The sequence below is a fragment of the Mustela lutreola genome, chromosome 4 (assembly GCF_030435805.1).
Source record: "Mustela lutreola isolate mMusLut2 chromosome 4, mMusLut2.pri, whole genome shotgun sequence".
Taxonomy (NCBI): domain Eukaryota; kingdom Metazoa; phylum Chordata; class Mammalia; order Carnivora; family Mustelidae; genus Mustela; species Mustela lutreola.
This window is the reverse complement of record NC_081293.1, coordinates 42,037,170-42,064,052: the sequence shown is the minus strand read 5'-3', so window position 1 is coordinate 42,064,052 and position 26,883 is coordinate 42,037,170. Positions and strand designations below refer to the sequence as shown.

The window sequence follows — 26,883 nt, the reverse complement described above, 5'->3', positions numbered from 1 at the left end:
TGGTCTAACTCCAAGATAGTGAAGGGAACAGGTACTTGCTAGCTGTATTGGTTGGGATGTTTTGGCCCTTAAGCAACAATATCCAGATAAAAGTGGCTTTAGTCTAAGAGACTAAAGGTGCAAACTAAATGAGATTAACTATTATCTAACAAGAAACCTGGAGGCAGGGCTATTCTGGTGGTTGGTAAAGGGCTCAGAGATACTCTCAAGGAACCCAGAGCTTTTCTCAGTGTGACAGTCAGCAAGTTGGTGGTTTCTCTTGTTCAGAAGATTGCTGCATCAGTTCCAGGGGTCACATCCAGGCACAACTAAATGCTATGTGGGAGAACAGAACTTTCCTCCCATATGCGTTCCTTTGTTGGTAAAGAAAACCTAACCTTTTCAAAGGCCTGTTGACCAGCTTCAGCTCTTTTAGGTAGGCCCTAGTACCTTAGGAACAGGTTCCATGCTGTGCCCTCACTGTGGAGGAGGCAGGAAGGAGAACTTTCTGACGCTCTGAACTTCTGAAATACAGATAGGCACAGCCAGTGAGGAAGAAAGAGCAGGAGGAATAATTGTGAAGTTGGCAACCAGCAGTGTTTGCTGTATTTGCCACAGAAAATAACTGACCTGCTCTGTGCTTTCTCTCTCATTTTTTTTTTTTTTTAAGATTTTATTTGTCAGAGAGAGAAAACACAAGCAGTGGGGGCAGGAAGCAGAGGGAAAAAGCAGGCTTCAGGGAGCCAGATATGAGGCTCAATCCCAGGACCCTGGGATCATGACCTGAGCTGAAGGCAGATGCTTAGCTGACTGAGCCACCCAGGCGCCCCTGCTAAGTGCTCTCTTACTGTGATAATATATTCTCTTAGAAAATAAGCACAGTTTGAAAGGGGGGAAACATTCTTAAATATACCTCTGGGAATTGTGCTTGTGGTTTCATGTTCTCTACATTGAGAAATCTAGAACCCAGTTCCCTTTGAAAACTCTCATTATGTTTCATGTTTTCTACTTTGAGACATTTGCTAAGTCTATTTCCCTTTGAGATTTTATGTAATGATCATAGTTTTAAAATATGTCTCTTTTGGCCAGGAGGAGGGGGGGCACTGACAGCTTATAAGGCAACATCTCATGCTGCAGTGTTTATCGCCAGTCAGGAGAACAGAATGGAAACTGAAAACACATCCTCAGTTTCTGGGGGAAAGTCTGGGAGTTGTAAAGAAATATCAAATGCTCAAATGATTTCAATGGATCTTCAGATTAAGCTGCTACCAGCAACTTACTGGCAGTGGTATAAGACACAGATAAATGAGTCACATCTACAGGAGGGATCATCTGTTTGGTCTTTCTGTTGAAATTAGTTCTTGTGTTTGTGCTAAGGACAAGTGTGACAGTGTCACTGGAGTCTCTGTGTTCTATAGTACACACTGTCAGAAGCACAGTTGGGGGTAAGACTCCTTTTTTTTGAGAGAGAGCAAGAAAGAGCTTGTATGTGTGAACAGGATTGGGGAGAGGGGCAGAGAGGCAGAGAGAGCATCCCAAGCAGGCTCTTATATAGGTCATGAGACCCTGAGATCCCAGCCACTGAATCAAGTGTCTGATGCAATTGACTGAGCCACCCCGATGCCCTGAGGTGAGACTACTTTGAAGATGCACAGGGCAGATACATAAAATGGCCCTTTATATATATTTGCCCTCCACATTTTTCTTGCCAAGGATGTCATCTTTATAATTGTATTCCTGGAGGGCCATCTAGAACCAATGAAACACAGAGAGATTCATCTTAGATTCTAGAATCACCAGCCATCCACAGTGGAAGTTCCGATCAGCTATGAAAAAAAAAATGAGGTATCAGTGAAGAGCTGTTCGTCCGTGGGAATGTCTATTACAGGGAGAAAAGAGGTGTCAGGACTTCCAGCTTCCAGGGAAGCTGTGACAAGAGGCTCAATTTAAAGCAAGTATGTATCCCTACCTTCATGTGTTTTTTTCTAGGTCAGATATAAAATGGAATTATTTTTGAATAACAATTTTTTGGTATTTTTTAACATGTATTGTAAAGAATGATAGACTTTGACGGTCTTCTGTAATTTCATATTCTTTCTTGCCTTTTTTATTATACAATACAAACACCAAAAAAAAAAAAAAAGTGAAGATAACATTAGAGAAACAAATACAATTGGCTTTAAATTAACTAGAAAAAACTTAAATGGGAAAAAACGTAAAAAACCTGAACCCTGAGAAATACCAGTTCCTTGCCTCTTATGGTTTTTATTTATTTTAACGTTTTCTTAGAGAAAAATGAAAAAGTGTGTGAATAGGAACAATAGCCTGCCCATCGGCCTGAGATGACTGTGCATTTTCAACCATAAGTATTCCTCGCTGACCCAACTCTTGCTGTCTGAACTTGGAAACAGAACAGATGGGACAACAAAGGATGCTTAGATTTATTCCTAACTTATTTCTGCAGACTCATGTTATTTCTAGTCCAAATCCCTGCTTTTTCTGTATTGTTTCTCATTATGGAACACCTATGCTTTCCTAATTTTTCTCTATAGCTATCAGTTAAAACAGTTAAAAATGGAAAAAAATGACTTTGAATTTTATTTTATTTTTAGAGATAGAGAGCTCAACTGAGGAGGGGGAAGGGACAAAGGGAAGAAAGGGGGAGAGATTTTTTTTTTTTTTTTTTTTTTTGCTTATTTGACAGAGATAGAGAGCATAAGCAGTCAGAGGGAGAGGGAGAAGCAAGCACTCTGCTGAGCAGGGAGCCCTGCACAGGGCTTGATCCCAGGATCCCTGGATCAAGATGAGCCAAAGGCAGCAGCTTAACCAACTGAGCCACCCAGGTACCCCAAGGGGGAGAGAAATCTTTTTTTTTTTTTTTTTTAAAGATTTATTTATTTATTTATTTGATAGACTGAGAGAGATCACAAGTAGGCAGAGAGGCAGGTGGGGTTGGGGGGGAGTAGGCTCACTGCTGAGCAGAGAGCCCGATGTGGGGCTTGATCCCAGGACTCTGGGATCGTGACCTGAGCTGAGGGCAGCGGCTTTAACCCACTGAGCCATCCAGGCACCCCTAAGGGGAGAGAAAGTCTTAAACAGGCTCACACCCAGCACTGAGCCCGGGCTCAGGGCTTGATCTCATTACCCTGAGATCATGATCTGAGCTGAAATCAGGAGTCAGATGCCCATCTGACTCAGCCACCTATTTGAATTTTAGAGTAGGATAAGACCTGAAAAATCTGAAATATGAAAGAAAATGCTTAAAAATATGTATCAAGGCTCATAGAAGCACTCCATGATGTATTTATAATACTAAAATTTGAAAAAAACAATGACTAGATGTGTTCAATTTTTCCACTTTTAAAATTTTTATTTTGAAATAGTTTTATTTATAATAATTTGTTTTGACATAACTTTTCTTTAGAATTTTAGATACATAGAAGAGGTGTAAAGATACAGCAGAGTTCCCTTCACCCATCTTTACCTAATGATAACATTTTACATAGTCGCAATACATTTATCAAAATTAAGAAATTACTACTGGTACAGGGAGATTTTTAACTGTCATTTCAGCCAAATTGTTGTGTTGACCAGCATGCTTTTTGCTGAGTTACCTGGAGCTCTACCGTTGATCTTAATCATGATCTATGCTCCCAGCTCTTTTGGACGGTTGTGTTTGGTACCCTGTGACCTTCATCTCTTGTTCCTCAGGCTACAGATGACTGACTGCCTTTTGGGCAAGTACCCAGCCATGTCCAGTCTAAATGCTGGCCAGAAACCCATGATGTGATTTGGTCAGAAAAATGGCTTTCCAAGTTAAGTTTTATTTCTAATGCTCGTGTCTTTTCATAATATCCTTCTCTCTACTTTCAGAACTGATCGAAATGTCTTCTTTTTAAACTACTGAATAGTCAGTGCTAGGTAACTGTGTCGTACTTCACTGTGGCCAGAGAGTGTGTTTATGTGGGTCTGCTGGGGAGGGAGGGAAAGACAGAAGAAATGGCAAGAGATGAGGTGGGGCAGCTCACCAGATAGCTGGTCTCTTCGTTGGACCAGTTTAATGGCTTTACCAGTATCCTCTATTCGTTGGTTATTATTTGCAACTTTTGAATCTAGAGATGGATATCTTTGCAGGTTCTAGAACATTTGTACCTGTTACCTCTTCCAATACTGTCTCTACCCTGTTCTATCTTCCTTCACTTTATCTTCTGTGTTTCTTACTCTTTTTGTGTTTTCCAACTTTTTTTTTTGGTGCTTCATTCTGTAGGTGCCCAGGGTCAGGCAAGGTACCACATCATCCAAGGTTTGCAGTTTCCTGGGCCATCAAATGATGCAAATCTTGGTTATAAGACTTCAGGCATTGGTTTACTTTCTGATGACTGTTACCCTAAGGGTGTTGCCCTTTAGAGGTACAGGTTATTGTGGGGACACTTTCTTAGTAGGCTCATCATTTTGTATGGGTTCCGTGCTTTGAATTATGTTTCTAGTACCTCATGACACCATCAAACAAAAATGTATATTTTCCCTCATGATCAAATGTTCTCATCAAAAGCAGCTCCAATGCTAACTTACTCTAGATTGCTGGTTTTCTCTTATAGATTTAGTTGGCTAATTTCCTTACTATATTAACTCTTAGTGGCAAAAAATTTGTTTTTTATGTTTCACCTTGTGTTTTTATTTGTTTTCATAAGAAGAGTTGGCTTGAATCTAGCTCTTCATTTGGAAAACGGAACTTATATTGTTATTTATATTTCAGTATGTCTAATATTGATTAGGATTAACTTTAAAAAATACACCATTCTGTATTTTTTTTTTAAAGATTTTATTTATTTATTTGACAGAGAGAGAGATCATAAGTAGGCACAGAGAGGGGGAAGCAGACTCCCTGCTGATCCAAGAGCCTGATGCGGGGCTCGATTCCAGGACCCTGAGATCATGACCTGAGCGGAAGGCAAAGGCTTAACCCACTGTGCCACCCAGGTGCCCCCATCCTTTTGTATTCTCCTTGAAGTTGTAGTAGGTTTATAGATTCATGTAAGGAGAATCGATATCTTACATTATTGTTTAACCATGAAAAGAGTGTGGAGCATCTCCCATTATGTTTAGACAGTTTCTTTTATTCCTCAGTAAAGTTTTTGTAGGCTCAGTTTTATTCCTGTGCACCTAATTATTTTAATATTTATTATTATTATTTTCAAAGAAAATATAATAATATAATATATAATATAATAATATAAAATTATAATATATTATTATAATATAATAATAATAACCATCTTGATGGTTTGTTGGACTTGCTTCTGTTTTGTGTTTCGGTTTTAAGAGGCTTTAGCCTGGGGGTGCCTGGGTGGCTCAGTGGGTTAAAGCCTCTGCCTTCGGCTCAGGTCATGATCCCAGGGTCGTGGATCGAGCCCTGCATCGGGTTCTCTGCTTGGCGGGGATCTTGCTTCCTCCTCTCTCTCTGCCTGCCTCTCTGCCTCCTTGTGATTTCTGTCTGTCAAATAAACAAATAAATCTTAAAAAAAAAAAAAAAAGAGGCTTTAGCCTGAAGAAGTTACTCTATAATTTCATATAACCATTTTCTAAGACTCTATAATTACATTGTTTTAAAAATAAAAATAGAAACTTATTTATGTATGATCTTTCTTTTTACTTGGATTTCCAAATTGGAATATGGTAGTTGTCTACTTTTAATTTTTTAAATTCTTTAATACATGGATTTGTCAGAAGGTTTTAAAGTTTATTTTGTCTATCACACTTTATTCTGATTCATTAGTTCCTCATTGACCACCTGTCATGGACCAGACACTAGGGTAGTTGGTGAACAAGACAGGCAAGAACAGAGCTTTTATTCTAGTGGGCATGTGAAATTTTGAGGACTGTTCAAGTTGGAAATCATAGGTGCTGTGCTACTTTATTTAGGATGTCAGCGAAGGCCTTTTTAAGGAAGAAACATTTAAATGGAAGCTAAAGTTTGCATTGGGGCAACTTCTGTGAAGACCCATGGGAGCACAAATGAAGGAAACAGCATGTGGAGATCTCTAATATAGGAAAGACCAAAGACCTTGGCGTATTTTAGGAATGGAAGGAAACCAGAGTGATTATGGTTGTCCATGCTTAGTGCTAGATGTTGTACCTTTGGAGAGGTAGATCACGTTGACAGGGGGTTTACAGTTTACTTTTTGTGTAGCCGAAGCCCAGCTGTTGTATAGCAGGCATAAATTTTGTCAACTACAAAATGTAGTTATCTCTCTATAACTAAAATTTCCTTAGCTCTGGAGCTTCTTATTTCTACAAGGTAGTAGAGGACAATTTTGCCAATTTAGGATAAAGTCAGTAGCTTCTGGTTTAGCTTAATTAATTCCAGGTTTACTCAGATCCTTAGGTAAATAATCAGTCCTTTGGATAAATTCAGTTTTTTTCTACATAGTTCTCTACCTTTTTTTTTCTTTTTTTTTTTTTTTCCTGGGGTGTAGAGTATTGATAGAAGTGATATAATTTTCCCTGGCACTGAGGAGGGGCATCTTGTCTTTGGTCCGTTCTCTGTCCTTGGCCATTGCTAACCTGTGCCTTGACTGGCTTAGTGTCGAATGGCACCATCTGCTCTGTTGCGTCTGAGGCTGATGTCCCCGCTACTACCATGACCTCTGGTCAACAGGTCTGTGTGCGCTGGATACGCCTTGATTCAAGGCTGTTTTGGGCACCCTGGCCCAAAGTAAACTTCTTGACAGTTTCCATGCCATGCTGGTGTGCTTAGGTCTCTGAGGCAGCTTTTCAGGAATACGGTCTGGGTATGTCATTGGCTCTTAACACTGATATAGTGGTAGGTATAAGGTTTTGCTAAAAACTTGCAGTTCCCTGGACTATAACTTAGAAAAGGGAAAGATGGTTATCTTCTCTTCTGGGTCCTTCCCCACAGACATACTAGAGATTTTTCTTACCCTTTCTCACCCCAAGACTTAGCTTCAGATGGGATAAGAGGTAAGAATTCTAAACTTCTACCTATTTTCTACCTCCTCTTTCTCTCTCTATTCCCACCCCCACCCCATTTTTTATGTCATCTTGATTGTTGTGGGAGAACCACATTTACGCCATCACCTGCCACTTCCTGTGTGCCATAGTTTACAGTATAAACTCTGCCAGCAAAGTCTTCCTGCTTTGTCATATTGAAAGCCAGGGTCTCAGAATTTAAAAAACCCTTAGATATTGCAAGTAAAATGCTTAGCTTTTGAGAATTATGGTTTTCATGGATTAAGGACCTAAATCTAAAAGCTGAAAGCACACAACTGTTTGAAAAAAACATAGGTGTTAATATTCATGATTTTATATTAGCAACAGTTTCTTTCTTCTTCTTCTTCCTCTTCTTCTTCCTCTTCCTCTTCTTCTTCTTCTTCCTCTTTTTTCCCCCAAAGATTTTATTTATTTATTTGACAGAGACACACAGGAAGAGAGGGAACACAGCAGTGGAGTAGGAGAGGTAGAAGCAGGCTTCCCGCTGAGCAGGGAGCCCAATGCAGGGCTGGATTCCAGCGTGCTGGGATCGTGACCTGAGCCAAAGGCATGTTTAATGACCGAGCCACCCAGGTGTCCCTAGGCAACAGTTTCTTAAATATGATACCCAAAGCACAAACAAACAAAGAAAAAATAGATAATTTGACTTCATCAAAATTCAGTACTTCATCAAAATTCACAATCAAGATAGTGAGATATTGAAGTACTGGTATCTTTTCATAGAGAGTGAGTGGGTCCAGAGCTCAGGATAGACTTCTAAGCTAGAGATCTGTATTTTGTCATCATCAGTGAGTAGGCAGTGTGAACATGGTAATCCCAGGATGGATGTGAGAAGAGCAAAGAAAGGAGTCCTGAGGGAGTATGAGTCTCTAAGCGTTGAGTAGAGAAAGGAAGGAGTGATCTGAGAGGTTGAAAGAAGAGTATGATTGTAGAAGCTTACTCCATCTGACTCTAAGTTCCTTGAGGGCTTACTGTGCCAGGCTCATCATTTTATCCCCAGTTCTTGTCAGAAAGTCGGTGTCCAGTAGATATTGTTAAATTAAAACTGAGAAGTCTTAAGAGACAGTGGTGAGCAGTGTCAAATGTCTCAAAATAGGTCAACTGACGTAAGGGCAGAGCATCGAGGAGATGATGGAGTGTCTTTAGCAGAAAAACGCCAGTGAAGTCTCTGTGGGGGAGACACTGCCAGATTGCTGAGGACAAAGAGTGAATGGTTGCAAGAGAGTTGGAGACAGTGCAGACATTCTTTTCCAAAAGCTTGAAGGATAGTAGGTTGAGCACATGTTGTATCCAGATGAGAGAGACGTAAGTATGGTTATATGCTTCACAGGAGAATTCAGAAAGGGAGAAGTGATACAGGAAGAAGGAGGTATGTGAGTTTGGCTGAACATTATCCTTAGGATTAGAGAGAATGGAGTAAAGTTACAGGGTTTGAGTAGGAGTAGGAATATAATTTCCACTGACATGGGGATAATGGAAGGAGAGATGGGGTCAACGAAGAAGTGTTTGGGGGATAGGTGAGGAATTTGGGGCCTCAGTACACTTGATGAATTTTTCCAGTGAGGTGAGGGGGATAAAGTCATTAGCTGAGATTATAGGGGAAGGAGATGGTGACTGTAGGGGAGAGTTTGGGGAGAAAGGGAGAGTTTTGAGAAAGCCATTGGGGGAAATGAGAGGGCTAACTGAACAGAATTACGTAGAAGAATTGTAATGACACATTTTTCTTGGCTCTGGTGTATGTAGCTGTGTGAGTGATCTCCTCCCCAATCCCCCCCACCCCCGCATCTCAGGGCTCAGCAGCCCGAGCGTCTGAGCAGACAAGTTGAACGAGTAGATTGATCTTGGTCTGGATTTAACGAGCCAGTGTGGCAGAAAGGGAGGCAAGAGATTCCAGCAGTGAAGGTGTTTGAAGTGATGGGCCATTGACTCGAGGCAAACTAGGGAACAACCGAAACCAGAAAGTGGCTGCTGGGATGTGAAGTGGTTGAGACTGGATGCTAGAATTTAAGATGAAGTTAAATTGAAGCTTAACTAGGAGGAGCAGTTGCTGGTTATGACTGAATGCTAGAGCTGGCTATGGAATGGGTTTCTGAAGCAGAGAAAGTGAAGGTTACTGGGGTTGAGCAGATAAGGGAGGTGTAAAGCTCGGGTGCAGAGGAGTCAGCTTCATAGAAAGTGAATTGCTCAGAATGCTTCTTGAGCAAGGGCTGGGAAGATTCGGAACTAGATTCCAAAGTCTTTGGTGGATGTGGGAAAGTGACTAAGAGGTCAGTTGATGACAGAAACAAGGAGAGAGAGGTAGGAATAGGACAGACACCTCAAAAGAGGTACTTTGAGGGTGCCTCAAAAGGAGTACTTTGAGGGTGCCTCTAAAGAGGTACATGAGGGTGCAGAACCTCGATGGTGAACAAGGACTGACTTCCGTGCTGTGCGTTTGCTGAGGGCAGAAAGAATAGCTGCGGTCAGATTTTAGTTTAGACAAGAAGACTGCTGGAATGGTGCTCAGATTGGTTCAAGGCTTTGGGTATTTGTTTACAGGGGAACAGTATAAAGGGTCATCAGGAAGTAGAGCTACTGGAGGACTGGATGGTGGTTGAGGAGGGGGAGAGTACCTAGCAGAAAATGAGATCAGAGTGCAGTAGTGAAGGGGAATTACCTGGAGGGGTTTAGGTTTTGGATGATCGTGGTAATGATGAAAAACATGGTGGTCTTAGCTGACCTCCAGATTTTTATTAGTTTTGTAGGAAAATATGTTTATGCTGACAGACTGAGAGACTGGGTTATGCGCAGAGCTAGATGACTTCATTCATTTCAGGTCTACTTAGCAATGTTTAGCAATCTGTGGCCTTTGCTCAGCGTGTCATAAAGAATCCTAGCGCGGGGCTGTTTTCTTTGGCGAGGCTTAGCACTGGTGAGGAGGACGGCAGGGTGGAAGTGATTGGTACTCACCTGATCTTTTGACCTTGACAAACTTGTCTCTAAGGGGTGGATAGGTGGTAGAGAAAATCCTGAGTCCGAATTGGGGTGCGATAAGTTGTCAGGACTTTGGAAAGCCTGATGCCGTCTTGAAGGGGAATGTTAAAAGTTCTGAGTCCCCAAAGGAGGGAATAGCAATAAGAATGATTCATGTTCTCCTTGATGACTTAAAAATTTAATACTATTGCAGCAATATTTAAATCATGTTTAAGTTAAAAATTATAACCCAAAATGCTACATATTAAATGTCTATCTTTGGAATTAGAAAATGTGACAATTTATAAAGTTGCAAGACCATACCCTCAAAGTTTTACCTCTCCCATAATGCCTTTCTTAAAACCAGAGGCTCTACTATATTGATCTTTGGCATATTTAAAATAGGCTTTCAGACTTCCTTGGGTTAAGAAATACTTAGAGTCATGATGCATGGTATTTTTACAGAGCGCTAAGAATACTGGTATGTGCTCTTGAATACTTACCTTGATAAGTAAGCACTGAGTAATGGATAGGTAGAATTGTTGAATCATTATATTGTACACCTGAAACTAGTAAATACTGTATGTTAATTACACTTCCATTTAAAAAAGCATAAAATAAAATAAATTGAAAAAAAAGATATTGGTGTGTATTATTTCACTATGTAAACTGAGAACAATTCTGCTGGCAGAAAACACGACTTCCTTGGATATATAACTGTCTCTGTCTCTCACAAAATAATAGATAACGTTCTAAAGAAATCACGTCATAATATTTTCAATCTTTTTTTAAAGATATATTTATTTATTTGAGAGAAGGGGGGAGATGGCAGAGTGAGTGAGAGAGAACGCCAGTGGAGGGGAAGGGCAGAGGGAGAGGGAGCAGACTCCCTGCTGAGTAGGGAGCCCAATGCAGGACTTGATCCCAGGACCCTGGGATCATGACCTGAGCCAAAGGCAGACGCTTAGCTAACTGGGCCACCCAGGCGGCCCTTTGTCAGTCTTTTTAACCACTAGGCCAGTTTACCTGACATCATTTCTTTTGTCATCTATTAGAACTCAAAGGCTAAGTGGTAGCAAATAAGAGTTAATGAAAATTTTGGAGAGAAAATACGGCATTTTATTTTGGGGGATTTTTAAAGAAATATGTAACAATAAGACATACTCAGTAAAGAAAACTTGGAAAATACAGGAAAAGAGGAAGAAGGGTCGCCTGTGGCTCAAATCAACCATAGTTGATATTTTCACTTTTTTTTAAATTTAGTTTTTTTCTCATATTTTGATTATTTGGTATTTTGTTGGTTTATTTATTTTAGGCAACTGTGCTTATACTATGAGCCTATATTTATAACCTGCTTTCACATAGCATTATTCATAACCTTTACAACATCATTTGTTATGACTGCATGATAGAACTAATGTGCCACTCTGTATTTAATCCTTCCCCTAAAATTAGACTTTTTGAGTATAGTTGACTCTTGAACAATCCAAGTTTAAGCTACATGGGTCCACTTACATGCGGATTTTTTTCAATAAATACAGTATAGTACTGTAAATGTGTTTTCTTGTTTCTAGAATTTTCTTTATAACATTTTCTTTTTTCTAGCCTTATTGTAAGAATATAGTATGTAATACATAATACACAAAGTAGATTTTAATCAACTGTGTTATTGTCTCGACAGTAGGCTATCACTTTGGGGAGTTAAAATTATACTCAGATTTTTTGATTGTGTGGGAGTTGATGTCCCTAATGCCCACTTTGTCCAGGGGTCAACGGTATTCTAATTTTCTAGAATGTTAAACCATGTTGCAATATGTGCATTTACATAAAATTTTATCATATATTCTTTATTTATTTCCATAGTATGGATTCCTGGAAATGGATTTGTTTGATCAAAGTCTATAAGCATTCCTGGAGATCCTAATACATATAGCTTAGAAAAATTCTTAATGATAGGGTAACATAATTGGCACTTTCCGCAGTGACTATAAATTTCGCAACTGGGCAGAAAAAACACCAAATGCAATAAACACCATTTGAATATTTTCAAATCTATGCAGGGGATATGAGACTTACATCGATGGCCATATCTTGATAATGGAAAACATTTTTTTCCTTATTCAGATTCCTCCAGGCTGGATGATGACTGAATAGGTAACACACAATATTTTGGATAATTGAATGGCTGATCTGATGAGGCAGATGATGGCTTGAAGCCAGTGTGAGCTATGGAGTAGAAAGCAAAGTGGTATTTCATTTCAGTACATGTATAGGTTCCAGGCACTGAATCCATATGCCAGAATCTATAAGGAGGTATTACTGCTTTATTATTAAGGATACAACTCAGAAATAGCCAAATGGAAGAGCCGTGTAGGGCAGGGTATGAGGGAAAGAGTACTTCCATGCCCACTCTGGACATGTTACCCTTTCAGCACCTTGATGTGTTCAGCAACTGGGAAGCACTAACCTTGTTTTGTTTTTTTTAACAGATCTTATTTTAGTGATGGAATTCTCTATTATTTCTCAGAGAATGGTTTTTTGTATTTTGGTTTTCGTTTTAAAGACATTAACCAGTCTTCTTGATGGCCTGTGCAAAAGTGGGTTCTATTATATAATTTGAGAAGAAGCTATGTACCATATCCCTTTCTCACTTAGTGATTAACCATGAACATCAGCTTTCATCAGCTTAATAAGGACTTAGGGAAATGATATTACCACTAACAATTTAACATTTTTTGAGTACTTAGTATTTTTGTGGCTCTGTTCTAACAATCCCACATGTATTAATCTTTACAGGTCTGTCTTCTGCAATTACATCCTTTACAGATGAGAAAGTTGAGGTCCACATTGGTAAAATAACTTGCCCAAAGTTACTAACAAGGCTTAGGAGGTGGAAGAGCCAGGACTCCATCCCAGATAGACTGGCTCCAGAGGATTTTCAAGCACTACATTGTACTATTTGTAACTGGAAAGAAGACTGGTTTAGTGCAGTGTTTCTCAAGCTTGTTTAACAATGGAAGCTCATTGTCTTTCAATATTTTTATAGGGATTAGTTTTCCATGGAGTTAACTAGGAAGTGTTGCCTTGAGCCAGCCTGCACTGGTGCAGTCTCTTAAACACCATGATTTTAGAATAGAATTTTTTTTCTTTTAACTTTGGTTCTCTGTTCATAATATTAAATGCTATATTTATTTTTTTGTTATTTTGAAATGTTATTGAAAGATTAGTATTCTGACTTCATTTTATATTGTCTTATAATGACCTTCCTAGGAATTTTTTTTTTTAAAGATTTTATTTATTTATTTGACAGACAGAGATCACAAGTAGGCAGAGAGGCAGGCAGAGAGAGAGAGAGAGAGGGAAGCAGGCTCCCTGTGGAGCAGAGAGCCCGATGCAGGGCTCGATCCCAGGACCCTGAGATCATGACCTGAGCCGAAGGCAGCAGCTTAACCCACTGAGCCACCCAGGCGCCCCGCCTAGGAATTTTTAAAAGGTCAGCATCACTTTATACTACTTTTGAGGTACTAAAACAGTTTATAATCCAAGTCACTATTTTACTCTGCTTTCTGTGCTCTTATATTATTATGATTTTTAAAAAAATATTTATATACTTATTTGTCAGAGAGAGAGCACAAGCAGGCAGAGTGGCAGGCTGGGGCAGAGAGTGAAGCAGGCTCCCCACTGAGAAAGGAGCCTGATGCAGGACTTGATCCCAGGACCTTAGGATCATGACCTGAGCCGAAGGCAGCCGCTTAACCAACTGAGCCACCCGGCGTCCCTATTATGATTTTTTAAAATAAAAATTAAATTTCTTTACAAGATAAACTGACAACTTTTTAGTGCTATGGGACATGAGAGTAACTGACCACTTTGAGTTTTAACCTTGCTCTGCCTCTTTATAGACTATGTGACCTGAGAAAAGTCACTTCATTTCTCAAAACTTCTGTTCTTTCCTCTAAAAGACAAGGTTAATATCTTGCAGGGTGGCTGTGGGAATCGAATGAGAAAATGCGTGTAATGTCTGACACGTAGAAAGCTCATGACAAATGTGAATTGGTCTCAATTCTATACCGTGAGTGAATGCAAAAATAGTTGGAAAAGAAAGGTCAGTTTCAGTTTGAACTGCCTCGGTGTTATGCTGACATCAGCTACATTTCTGATAAAGTGATGTTTTCCTGATACAGGCTGTATGGGAGTTAAAACCAGTTTCCTTCCGGCTTTCCAACTGACATAATAAGCAAAACCTGACTGGGCAAACATAGACCTTTTTATTAGATCACTTATTATTAATGTTAAACTAGCCCTGGTGCTGACTTACCCTGTTTTTTTTTTGAAATTTCACTGTTGTCATTTAAAATCTGTCAGATCTTCAGAAGCTTCATAGAATGCTAGAGGGTTTGGTCCATCTTCCAAAACATGTGAAGTTTATTTTTCAAAGTGGTCCTCTACATCCAGTATGTTTAAAATCATGCATGTATGACAGAAATAGCTCCTATTTTTATATTTGCTGCTGGAGGTTTGTTCCGTTTTCCTAACTGTCAACTTTGGAGTTTAGGGGGCAGTATTTAACACATCTAACCAAAGCATGAGTAATTACTGAAAACAGAACTATTAAAGGAAAGATCTGTGGAGATTTGGCAATTTTCCAGTGACTTACTCCTTAAGCAAAAAGAAAATGGGTTTATTTTGAGCTGTATATGGTGGGATCTCTAGTATTCTATCTTAATGCCTCCTTGACCTTGATATCTAGTAAGCACTCAGTAAATACTTCTTGATAGACTGAATTTGATTTCTAATCCTAATTTAGTACTTTGCAACTTCCATAAACTTGGAACTTCTTGAATCTTCTAAGCTTCAGTTTCCTTTTATGTAAAAAATAGGGTACCAGTATTTGTGTCTCAGGATTGTTGTAACAATGAAGTGTTCATGCATTTAAAGTAGTCAACACAGGGACTCCTGGGTGGCTCAGTTGGTTAAGTGTCTGCCTTCGGCTCAGGTCATCATCCCTGGGTCCTGGGATCAGGTCCCACGTTAGGCTCCTTGCTCAGCGGGGAATCTGCTTTTCCCTCTGCCAGCTGCTCCCCCTGTTTGTGCTCTCTCTTTCTCTCTGACAAACAAATAAAATCTTAAAAAACAAAACAAAACAAAACAAAACAGGCACAGCACGAGGCACCATAGCGGACACACAGTGCATTGCACATTTTCCCAGATGCCTCACTTTGTTCTTCAATAATATTCTCTTCAAGTATTTTTTAAGCATTTTCTCATTCCCTAAACACTTAGAAGCCGTGTTCAAGAGCGAATATGAGTGTTTTGCCAGTTAAAGCCAGTTAAACTGAAAATACATTCCTCTGTAGCCAGCACTTGGAATGTTTGAGCAAAAACGAGTGTATCCCTGACAGCCCTTGGTTTGAATTCTGGCTTTACAACTATGCTATGACCTTAGGTAGGTTACTTCACCTTCTGTAAAGTATTGTGAAGTTGAAATGAGGAATAATATGTATAAAACACCTGGTTCCAGTGCTTGGTTTGCCCAGGCGCAGAAGAGATTTATTATCTTAAATTGAGAGTTTTATTTAATCTGATAATTTAGGGGCGCCTGGGTGCTCAGTTGTTACGTGCCTGCACTTGACTCAGGTCATGATTCCAGGGTCCTGGGATTGAGCCCCACATCTGGCTCCCTGCTCGGTGGGAAGCCTGCTTCTCCTGCTCCCACTCCTCCTGCATGTGTTCCTTCTCTCTGTGTGTCTCTGTCAAATAAATAACTAAAATTTTTTTTAAAAAATCTGATAATTTATATAATTAATTCTGTATATTGAGTGCCTACTCTACTCAAACCCTATTAAACCCCAAAGATACAGATGTAGTGAAAAGAAGGGCCATGTGTACCCCAGTGTTTATAGCAGCAATGGCCACGGTCGCCAAACTGTGGAAAGAACCAAGATGCCCTTCAGCGGACGAATGGATAAGGAAGATGTGGTCCATATACACTATGGAGTATTATGCCTCCATCAGAAAGGATGAATACCCAACTTTTGTAGCAACATGGACGGGACTGGAAGAGATTATGCTGAGTGAAATAAGTCAAGCAGAGAGAGTCAAGTATCATATCGTTTCACTTATTTGTGGAGCATAACAAATAGCATGGAGGACATGGGGAGATGGAGAGGAGAAGGGAGTTGAAGGAAATTGGAAGGGGAGGTGAACTATGGACTCTGAAAAACAATCTGAGGGTTTTGAAGGGGCGGGGGGTGGGAGGTTGGGGGAACCAGGTGGTGGGTATTATGGAGGGCACGTATTGCATTGGAGCACTGGGTGTGGTGCAAAAACAATGAATTCTATTACGCTGAAAAGAAATTAAAAAAAAAAAAAAAGGCAGCCAGGAAGATTGTGAATGATTATGTAGGTGACTGAAGTTGGCCTCACCTAGAATCAGTTTCTGTAGAAGAGGCATTTTATTTTTTAGTTTGTATTTATTTAGAGAGAGAAAGTGTGCGAACGTTTGAGCAGGGGGAGGGACAGAGGGAGATGGAGAGAGGGAAGCCCAAGCAGGCTCCATGCTGAGTGCAGAGCCTGATGGGGGGCCTTGATCATATGACCCTGAGACCATGACCTGAGCAGAAACCAAGAGTCAGGGCTGCAATTGCATTTGATATGGCATTTTTTGAATGTTGCATTTCTCTATTAAATACTAAAATTAAAAATAATGTCAAGAGATAGGTTTATGAATGCTAAAGCAAACAAGGTAAATTTTGCTGTTTAAAAGTTTTTTTTATCTTCTGCTGATCTTGCTCATTACAAAAACCACTTTCCTCTCCTATACTAAAATTTAATGCAGGATATTGGTAAGACAAATTTAATAAAATATTTGACCCATTTAAAAATTCCCTTGAATTGTGTAGATATCATATAAAATTGATTCCTACCCTGGCACACTAAGAATTGCAAAACTGGTGCTAAGCATTTTATGAGAATTCCTAACAAATAGGAAATCTTAAGGATGACATTGACATTACAGAAAAAGGTTTAACTTTGAGGGGTACCTGGCTGGTTTTATAGGTGAACGTGTGACCCTTGATCTTGGGGTTGTGGGTTTGAACCCTGTGCTGGGTATAGAGATCACTTAAAAATTGAAAAAAATCTTCTAAAAAGGTTTATAATTAAAATATTAATAATGTGCTTATGAAATTAACTATAAGGTTTTTAAAGGGGTGCCAAAATAATCCACATTTCTCTGATAGGATGTTAACATATTTGTATTGTGATGTGAAGTTTCTTTTGTCGATTGAGCTATAATTCACATAATGAAAAAATTCCAGTGGTGTTAAGGATGTTCACAATCTTGTGCAACCATTACTTGGTTTCAGACCTTGTTCATCACCCTCAAAGGAAACTCTGTACATGTTAAACAGTCGCTCGCTGTTTCTTCTTTCTCCCAGCCCCTGGCAGCCGCTACTCTGCGTGCATGTCTGTTGATTTGCCTATTCTGAGTACTTCATATAAATGGGATCATACTGTATATTGCCTTGTGTGTTTGTTTTCTTTCCCTTTGCATGTTTTCAGGGCTTATCTGTGTTGTGGCACATATCAGTACTCATTACTTTTTAATTTGTAAAACATTACTTATTTGTTTGTTTATTTATTTATCGTTTTAAAAGATTTTTCTTAATTTATTTGACAGATAGAGATAACAAGTAGGCAGAGAGGCAGAGAGAGAGAGAGAGAGAGAGAGAGAGAAAGGGAAGCGGGCTCCCTGCTCAGGGCTCGATCCCAGGACCCTGAGATCATGACCTGAGCCGAAGGCAGAGGCTTTAACCCACTGAGCCACTCAGGTGCCCCTATTTATTTATTTATTTAGTTAAGAATGAGAGAAAGAGAGAGAGAGAGAGAGAGAGCGCATGGGGAGGAGCAGAGAGGAACAAGCAGACTCTTTCCTGAACTCATTCTCCTGACCCTGAGATCCTGATCTGAGCTGAAATCAAGAGTCAGATACTGGGCCCCCTAGGCTCCCTACTTCATTCCTTTTTATAATATTGATAATACTCTATTGTATGGATATACACATTTTATTTATGCACCAGTTGATGGATTTTTGAGTTGTTTCCCCTTTTTTGGCTATTGTGCCTGATGCTACTATGGCCATTTCTGAACGTTTTTGTGTGGACATGTTTTCAGTTCTTCCAGGTATATACCTAGGGTAGAATTAATGGGTCACATGGGAAATCTATGTTTAACTTTTTGAGGAAACACCAGACTTTTTCCAAAGCAGCAACATCATGTTTTGTAGTTTTTAATGCTGAGATACTTGGAAAAAATGAGAGAAAAGTTTATTAAAATGTTAACCTGGGGGGTGACAGGGTGGCTCAGTGGGTTAAGGCCTCTGCCTTCCGCTCAGGTCATGATCCTGGGGTCCTGGGATCGAGCCCCACATCAGGCTCTCTGCTCCACAGGGACCGTCCTTCCCCCCCACCCCCTGCCCCCCGCCTGCCTCTCTGATTACTTGTGATCTCTGTCAAATAAATAAATAAAATCTTAAAACAACAACAACAACAACAACAACCTCCCCCCCCGCCGCAAAATGTTACCCTGAGACTATTAGTACTCATGACAGCCCTCTGACAAGCTAGTTGGAAGTCTCAATTTGCCTATTTACTTTTCCGATGAAAATATTAAGATATAAACCCACACCATAGAAATAGTGTAATATTTTTTATGCCTTCTTGTTCCTCTACCCTCCACTTCTAAAAGTTTGGAATATGATTGGAGTTGATGATGTTTACTTTCATGTAAGTATCGGTCTCTAAAAGTGATATATTAAGGTTCCTGCTCTGCTTTTCCTTAGTGGGTTTCATGTTTTGTTACATAGGTTACTAACGTAGAGATATCAAACTTTGCTCTTTTTTTTTTTTTTTAAGATTTTATTTATTTATTTGACAGAGAGAGATCACAAGTAGGCAGAGAGGCAGGCAGAGAGAGGGAGGAAACAGGCTCCCCACTGAGCAGAGAGCCTGATGTGGGGCTCTCTCCCAGGACCCTGAAATCATGACCTGAGCTGAAGGCAAAGGTTTAACCCACTGGGCCACCCATGTGACCTGAACATTATTCTTTTAACAGAAAATATTCTTGAAACAAAATTCAACATAGATTTAATTACTTATGATTAAATTTTCTTGGATATACTACTATTTTTCAAAAATGCCACAAAAAGACTTCACCCAGAAATCTTTATGTCAAGGATATTGTGTTAATGTAGTAGGTAGTTCAGAAATGCTTTTGCCTTCTCGGGTGATGACATTATTACCTGTGTCCAGACTTCCATTTTTGTCAGTAGTCCTTATCAACTATTCAACCTCCTACATTTGTTCTAGCAAATATTTATATAGCCTTCCTAAATTTACATAAAATGAAATCATTATAAAGAAATAAAGTAAGTTGGTTTTATTGAGGGTATAGAATTTTAGAGCAGAAAGGGTGCTCAAAAGAAATAACATTTATGGAATAATTTCTGATGTTAAATTGGAAGGTAAGTGCTTTTGATGCCATATCACATTTAAAGTGACAATCTAGGGACGCCTGGGTGGCTCAGTTGGTTAAGCGGCTGCCTTCGGCTCAGGTCATGATCCCAGCGTCCTGGGATCGAGTCCCACATCGGGCTCCTTGCTCGGCAGGGAGCCTGCTTCTCCCTCTGCCTCTAGCCTGCCACTCTGTCTGCCTGTGCTTGCGCTCTGTATCTCTCTCTCTCTCTCTAACAAATAAATAAAAAATCTTTAAAAAAAAATAAAGTGACAATCTATATGAATTTGTGTTTGGTAGAAGAAATGAGATGATCAGTCATTTCAAAAAGCTTGAAGTATTGAAGTGAGTTCTCTCTCTCTAGGATAAATTTAGTCTTTATTCCTGTGTGGGTACATTATAGAGATGATTTGTTTTCTTAGAGTAATGAAAAGTTAACAGAGTTCATTTTTTAGGTAAATTTCTCTCAGGTTTTACACTATGAAAATCAGTATCATTGTGGACACTGAATACATTGTTTACTAAGTTCTGTAATTTTAGCCCATACTTTTCAGTTATTTTTGCAATTATTTTGGTGCCTAAAACAATTTATGTTATCATGTTAGGTAACTTTATATCTGTTCTGTTTCTGAAATATCTAAGAACACGTAGCTGCATCTGAGCTGGAGAAATACTAGGTTTTAATCAGATCTTTTTGTCTGCATAGTGACTCTTTTAAAAAGTTTTTTTTTGGGAGGGTGGGACATGGTATTAAGTTCGCAGTTGATAAGCTTCTATACTAACTAGAAGTAGAGCAGAAACTATACAAATCAGAAATCTGTCTCAAAAAACTAAAAATAGAACAACATATGATCCAGCAATTCCACTTTCGGGTATATATCTGATGGGAATGAAATCATTATGTTAAAGAGTCATCCACATCCCCATATTCACTGCAGCGTCATCTACAATGAAGACACAGAAACAACCTGAGTGTCCGTCAATTGATGAATGGATAAATAAAATGTGATACACACACACATACACTGGAATAGTCAGTAATAAAAAAGAAGGAGATATTATCTACAAAAAGTAAAAAATGGATGGGACCTGAAGACATTATGCTAAGTGAAAGACAAATACTGTATGATCTCACTTATACATGGAATCTAAAGCAAAACAAAACAAAACAACAACAAAACAACAAAAAAACAACCTTGAAGTCCCAGAAATAGAGAACCAATCCGTGGTTGACAGAGGAGGGATGTGGGGGATAGGGGAAAGGTGTGAAGGTGGTTAAAAGGTACACATTTCCAGTTATAACGTATTAATTCCAGGGATGTAACGTACAGCATGGTGACTGTATTTCAGAGGCACCTGGGTGGCTCAGGATTTTGGGCATCAGACTTTTGGTTTCAGCTCAGGTGCTGGTCTCAGGATTGTGAGATTGAGCCCTGCGCTCTGCATGCATGGCATCTGCTTAAGTTTCTCCCTCTGCCTCTGCCTCCTGTCTTCCCCCAGTATGCGCGCTCTCTCAAATTAATTAATTAAAAACTACTGTATTGTGTATTTGGAAGTTGCTGTGAAAGTTGATCTTAAATGTTCTCATCACAAGAAAATTTGTAAGTGTATGGTGATGGATGTTAATTAGACTTACTGTGATTGTTTTGCAATATATGCATAAATCATTATGTAATACACTTTAGTGTTCTATGTCACTAAAACCAGAAGGAAAAATTCTTTTCAGATACAATATTGATAACCACTATTTACATTTAGTAACTGTTTTTTTTTTAATTAAAAAAATTTTTTTTAAGATTGTATTTATTTCTTTGACAGAGAGAGATCTCAAGTAGGTGGAGAGGAAGGCAGAGAGAGAGGAGGAAGCAGGCTTCCCAGCAGAGAGCCTGATGTGGAGCTCAATCCCAGGGCCCCGGGATCATGACCTGAGCCGAAGGCAGAGGCCCTAACCCACTGAGCCACCCAGGTGCCCCTTGTTTTTTTTTTTTTTTTTAAGATTTTATTTATTTACTTATTTGACAGAGAGAGAGAGAGAGAGAGAGATCACTAGTAGGCAGAGAGGCAGGCAGAGAGAGAGGAAGAGAAGCAGGCTCCCCATTGAGCAGAGAGCCTGATGCGGGGCTCGATCCCAGGACCCTGAGATCATGACCTGAGCTGAAGGCAGAGACTTAACCCACTGAGCCACCCAGGTGCCCCAAAGTTACTGGTTTTTAAAGGGAAAGAAGTCAGGGAAATTTTGGAGGTCAAGTTGTATATAATGAAAACCCAGTTTAGTGATATATACATACTTAGCAATAGTGTAAGTGATCTCCAACCAAAACCTGATTTCTAAGGAGGAATAGCTTTCAAGTCCGATGGAGTATCTGCTGATACCATATGATTCTTGGTGTTCAAACTGGTCTTGTTGCCAAGAAAAGGGAAGCTGTCCCTTCAGTTGAAAATTGTAATGCATTTCTCCATAGAAAGAATATGGTCCAAATAGTACTTTTAATTCTAGTTATCCATTCATTAAGTAAATATTTTAAGCTCCTGAGAGAAAGCATGTACTATGTTACATACCATTAATATTTATAAGGATACAAAGTTGAATGAAACCAGGTGTGACATAGTGTCTAATCTCATGTAAGAACTATTTTTGCTTGCTGTGGGAGAACAAAAGACGTGGTTGAAAGTCATTTAACATGGCTACATTTCTTCTTGTCTTTTTCTGTGGTTTTCAGGTACGTATGGAGTAAATTGGTTTTTGGGGATTGCCTGGGGCCTCACTTTATTTCATAAATTTGTTTCTTTGGAAAAATGTTTCCCAAGCTTTATAACAAAGTATCACTGAACTTGGAAAAGACAGCCTGTGCATAAGTTGGAGACTTTGCCTATTTTGAAATGGAAAAATTCTTGTCTCAGCATTACTAAGTTAATGTACAGTTGGTACAAAGTTTTCAATTCTATTGCTTATTTGCTCGGTGAGTGAATGATTGATCACAATGAACTAGAATGTGTAAGATAAAACATGGTGACCTGAGTAGTTTTTCTGGTACAGCCAATTCTTTGGTATGATAAGTATTTTTATTAATAAGTTTTCTGTTTCTCTTGGATAGTCAATGTTTCTCCCTCTTTTTCAGGAAATTTATGTGAAGGGATTGGAAGAAGCCTTGCTGTTTGAGTAGATAAGGTAAGCAGTCAAGTAAACATTCAGTATTATGACAATTGAATTGGTTGATTTGGTATCAAAAAGGAATTTTAGTTATTTAAAAAAGAGTGAATTATTAACTGTGTTAATAATATTTATATCTACCAATCACTGTAAGCACTTCATGTTCATTATCTGATTGAAGCCTACTAATAGTCCTGTGAGAGATACTATTACACCCGCTTTATAAAGTAGGGAGCTGAAGCCCAGAAACCTATGATTTCTGCTCTTGACGCTATGTATTTGTGAAGAGTTGTGACAGCGTGGAAGTAATGTTACTTCCTTCTTGCTTCCCCCCCTCCCCCAAACTTATCTGCTATTGTTATTTTTTCCTTTAGGGACAATTTTGTGGGAGTTCTTTGCTTCCAGAGGTCAGATTTAGTTGTTGGCGTGGGTTCTGAACTCTTTCCCCATCTTCCATGTTCTTTTACGTACACTTTTTTCAAGGTTATACAGTTCAGCAAGTTAAGTAGTTTGTCAGGGATTTACAAACAGGGATTCTCAGTCCCCAGCCTCATTCTTCCTCCTCAGAGGGGACTGTTCTTGACTCTCCTTGCTTTTCAGGATTTATCTGTGGTTTCTCAAGTAGTATATCGAATTGATGTTACCTGAGTTTTCAGTTCAGGACACAAGTTGTTTATATGATTTTCTGTGTCCTTATCACTAACTGAACTCAGGAGTCTCTATCAGTTGCCCAATGTTCCTGCTTTCTGTCACATCGTTTTTTCTGTTAATGTCATCATCTTGAAGAAGTCCTTCCCAGGGCAAAGTGCTGCCATACAGAGTAACTTCTGTTTTCCCATAGTGCCCAGCTCTCATTCTAGAGGCTCTCTTTTCCTTTGGGTTGGATCTTCTATTTCCTCTCTCCTCTTCTTTCTTGGTTCACTCCCTCATTCTGCTTCTCTAGAGCCTCTCCTGTATAGATACTAAATTATCTTGATTGGGCCTCTGATTTCCCTATTTTTTTTTTTCTTATTATCATCTGTTTTAGTCTCTGTTCTTTCTGATAAATTTCCCTAAGTTTAATGTCCAAGGCCTATCTCTTTTAAAAAAAAATTATTTATTTATTTATTTTTTTGAGAGAGCGAGAAAGCGCACAAGCTGGGGGAGCTGCAGAGGGAGAGGGAGAAGAAGACTTCCTGAAGAGAAGGGAACCCAATGCTGGCTCATCCCAGGACCCTGGGACCATGACCTGAGCTGAAAGCAGATGTTTAACCAACTGAGCTACCCAGCCACCCCAGGATTAGGCTATTTTCTTGAAGAACTTTCAACCAACCTGCCCTGTTTGATGTTCTCTTAACCCCTGTTTCCAGAGGTACCATCTGTTACCAATTCCTGTGCCTTTTGAGAATTCGGTGGACTAAGTCAGGTAGGTTTTTGGCTTTCCACCTTCCTAGTTTAAGATTCAGCTTTCCTGGATCTGTTACTATTTACCACTGTTCCATCTGCTTTCCAGCCTTCAGACATTTGTTTGTGCCTTAAAAATACCTTATTAGCATATTAGGAAAGAGTGAAATTAAATATGTATGTTTAATCTTTCCATCTTCCCAGAAACTGCTGCTAGATTTTTTTCATTTGCTTAAGCATTTATTTATCTATTCTTTTTTTTTTTTATTGTGGCAAAATACGTATAAAGTTTTTAAACCATTTTAATGTGTGCAGGTCAGTAGCAATAAGGTACCTCCATGATGCTGTGTACCCATCACGGCTGGTTCCAGAACTTTTTCATCAACCCTAAAAGGAGCCCTATACCTATTAAACAGTTATTCCCTACTCCTCCCTCCCTTTCCCAGCCCTGGCAACCAGGAACCTGCTTTCTGTCTCTGTGGATTTGCCAGATCTGGTGAGACTCTTTTATTCTTTTATTTTTAAAGATTTAATTTATTTATTTGACAGAGAGAGAGAGATCACAAGTAGGCAGAGAAGCAGACAGAGAGGGGTGGGGGAAGCAGGCTCCCCGCTGAGCAGAGAGCCCGATGCCCCTGGTGAGACTCTTTTAGACAGGGTAATCAAGGCAAGGCTTCTTTGGAGAGAGAAGATAATTGAAAGGAAACCTTAATGCCCCGGAGATGTGAGTGTGTGGGTGGGAGGGTGGTAAACCATCAGAAGAAGCATTGAGGAATGAATCCTGCCACTTCTTTGGATGTACAAAGTTACAAGGTTTTGTTATGGTCACCCTGAAAACCAACAGAAGCCAAGTAAGGATCATAGTTTTAAAAACCCACCAGTCAGAGAAGATACAAGGAAACCCACGTGAACCAAACTCCAGAAATTAATGAAAGCTTCACAGTGGAGAGGAGACCCATGGCTGTTCAGAACAGCCCATGGAAGAGGAACCTGCCCCAGATAGGGGAAAGGAGAAACCTGCCACACTTTGGGCTGGCCTGTTGTGGCCCCATGCAGGCGGGCTGGTGCAACAGTCTAGAACCCTGAGGAGCCACAGTTGCTCCTCCACCAAAGAGCAAGTCCACCTCCAGTCCTTGCCCACAGGTCTTCACGGAATACTCAGGGATGATGAGCCACACACGTGGGCCAAGGAAGTTGAGCTAACCAAGATCTTACCTGAGGCACACTGAACTCTCCCCAAGTGCCCAGCAACCACCCTCAGCAAGCAGAGGACTAAGCAGGGGTGAAGGGGTAGACCTGGAGAGCTGAGAGACACTCACCAGGAGTGCCCTAGGTTTTCAGTTATGGAAGCCTGAAGGCAGGGAGAGAGCTGGAGATGACCTTCCCCCTCCCCATCCCCACAGTCTGCAACTCTGTGCTTTCAGTGCCAGAGCATTGAACACAGGGCAGGACGGGTAAGAGAAACCCTCTAATTCATTCCAGGCCTTCCCACAATGTAGGAAGCTGCCCTCTCACAGGAAGGCTGGGGAGGAACAGGCTGAGAAGAAGTCACCTGGGCTGCAGAAAGCAAGGCAGGGGACTGGAAAGCAAAGAGAAATCCCTAGCAAATGAAAAACCTGGCAGTCATGCTTAAAGCAGAGAGAGCTCCCAGTTGTTTTTCTTTTTAAAAATCAACTTATTTTTTAGAATGATTTTAGTTTTCTAATTATTTATTTATTTATTTGAGAGAGAGAGAATGTGAGTGAGCTCGAAGGGGTGGGGAGCCGAGAACAGACGCTTAAAGGACTGAGTCACCCAGGCACTCCCATTTTCTTAAACAGTATGGACTCATGGATATTTATTTTAGACTTGAGGTTATGGTCAATTACTACTTTATTTATTTGGTTGAAATTGTTCCACCTTTGACCACTGGGAGCTCTTTTGGTTGTCTCTTTGACATTACCCCATCAACGTGTGTATGTGTGTGTGTGTGTGTGTGTGTGTGTGTTTCTTACTTCTGGCACTATGTGATACTCCAGGTTTATGTGTATATTTCCTGCCACAGATCTTCAGTCAGCTATTTCTCCTGGGAGCCCTTGTTGCTTTTATACAAGAATGGGGAGGGGCACCTGGGTGGCTCAGTGGGTTAAGCCGCTGCCTTGGGCTCGGGTCATGATCTCGGGGTCCTGGGATCGAGTCCCACGTTGGGCTCTCTGCTCAGCGGGGAGCCTGCTTCCTCCTCTCTCTCTCTGCCTGCCTCTCTGCCTACTGTGATCTCCCTCTGTCAAATAAATAAATAAGATCTTAAAAAAAAAAAAAAAAAGAATGGGGAAACCAAGATCTAGGTGTTAGATGTGCTTGTTGCTACTGGGGTGTTGTGCTTGTAGGCCCTCTCAGCTGACAGAGCCAGGAAATATATGTGAAGGTACTAATCTGTATATTTATACATCTCTATAAATATTTCTATATATACCCATCTCCATCTATATTAGGCTAAATGTGAGTTCATACTGACATGTCCAACTCAAATCCATTGACACTTAGATCATTCTAAATTCCTCCCTTTGTTTATCTGTTACTCTTATTCTGGTGAGAAACCTGGCTCGCACCATCTGCCATCTGTTTACTTAACTGTCACAGTGTACACATAAAGCACTCCCACGGTTTGGACAGCCCATGGCTTAGCTGTGAAGCACAGGCAGGTCTCTGGAATCCTACCTGGGCTTGGATTCCAGACCCTGCTCTAGCAAAAGTCCCGAGTCCCACCCTTTAAATATTTGAAGCCAGTGAGAGACTACATCAAGCTAAAGCTGCATCAAAGCCCAGCCCCAGATTAATGGCAGATGAGACTGACTCAGACCCCATTCCAGTGGCCTGACAGAGGGTCATGTCTCTTTCTAGAAGGGTAATATTAC

The 26,883-nt window shown here is 40.0% G+C and overlaps 1 protein-coding gene across 1 annotated transcript in view; it reads left to right on the top strand.

The window, feature by feature from the left end:
* The window catches only part of SHLD2 (shieldin complex subunit 2), an 88,495-nt gene that overhangs the window by 7,929 nt on the left and 53,683 nt on the right, over positions 1 to 26,883 (top strand). The window contains exons 2-3 of the mRNA XM_059169691.1: positions 22,575 to 22,624; positions 23,724 to 24,011. The gene's annotated coding sequence lies outside the window, so the exon portion shown is untranslated. The remainder of the gene's footprint in view (positions 1 to 22,574; positions 22,625 to 23,723; positions 24,012 to 26,883) is intronic.